Here is a 1,000-nt window from a genome sequence, read left to right as displayed (position 1 = left end):
ATATATATATATATATATATATCTGTTAGTGGAACATATAACTTTTGTAAGTACATGGCTTAAATTATTAATTTCACATCCATTACATAATATGTTAACTGGATCAAATGTTTTGTATTATCTCAATAAAACTTGGTACTTCACTCTTTAAATAAATTTGCATTTACAGTGCAGTTTTCTTAAGAGATTAAAGTGATAAATATGCCTTATAGTAAATCCCAAACTGCAGTTTATACTATCAAATTGAAATGGAGATTAAGGCACACTTCTGTGCTTAATTTATGAGGTTAAATTTCTTTCAGTTGCATATATCCGAAGATGAATATGAAGAAAAAACAAAAATTAATCCAAGAGTAAACTTGAATCTGAAAAAACAAAAATTAATCCAAGAGTAAACTTGAATTCTAAGGCAATGAAGTCTTTGCTATCTTTTGCTGATAAAAGTTTTTAAATTTGTGTATTTATAAGATATAAACATTCAATAATTAGTGAAAATCATACCTTTCATGAGATCCATATGTTAGCTGTTTAGAACGTGTGGATGGAAGCAGAAGGCTTCAAATGTAAAATCATGGCAAGTTGATTATAAACTAGATCAAGGAATTGCACAAACCAGCTTTCTTTTGTTGGGATTTTGACTTTATTGCTACATTTTTTGATGATTTGTTAGCGTTCCTAGTGTCAAGAACGCCTGATATACTAAGAACAGCCAAAAATCATTAAGAAAATATACCACTAAAACATCTAAAGTTACAGACAAGAGTTGCAGTCAGTCATAAATCTGAGAACATGTTTATAATTTCTGTCACACAGTCACTGTTTCCAAAAAAAATCAATACTGAATATGACTTTAATTTCAGCATTTAAAAAGGGAGGCAAAGTGCATAAATGATGTGAAAATTCTTCTGTGACCCCAATAATTTAGCTTATTTTTCTAAATGTACTCTAAGGTCATAAAACAAAATCAAATTATTCACAGCTAAAAAAAAAAAAAAAGCTT

At 28.3% G+C, this 1,000-nt stretch overlaps 1 protein-coding gene across 1 annotated transcript in view; it reads right to left on the bottom strand.

Moving 5' to 3' along the window:
* The window catches only part of LOC110023965 (MADS-box transcription factor 6-like), a gene marked incomplete in the record, with an annotated part of 54,412 nt that overhangs the window by 52,803 nt on the left and 609 nt on the right, over positions 1–1,000 (bottom strand).

This window comes from Phalaenopsis equestris, unplaced genomic scaffold (assembly GCF_001263595.1).
Source record: "Phalaenopsis equestris unplaced genomic scaffold, ASM126359v1 Scaffold000237, whole genome shotgun sequence".
NCBI classification, from domain to species: Eukaryota; Viridiplantae; Streptophyta; class Magnoliopsida; order Asparagales; family Orchidaceae; genus Phalaenopsis; species Phalaenopsis equestris.
The sequence above is the reverse complement of the archived record's forward strand: the minus strand, read 5'-3'. Positions and strand labels throughout refer to the sequence as shown.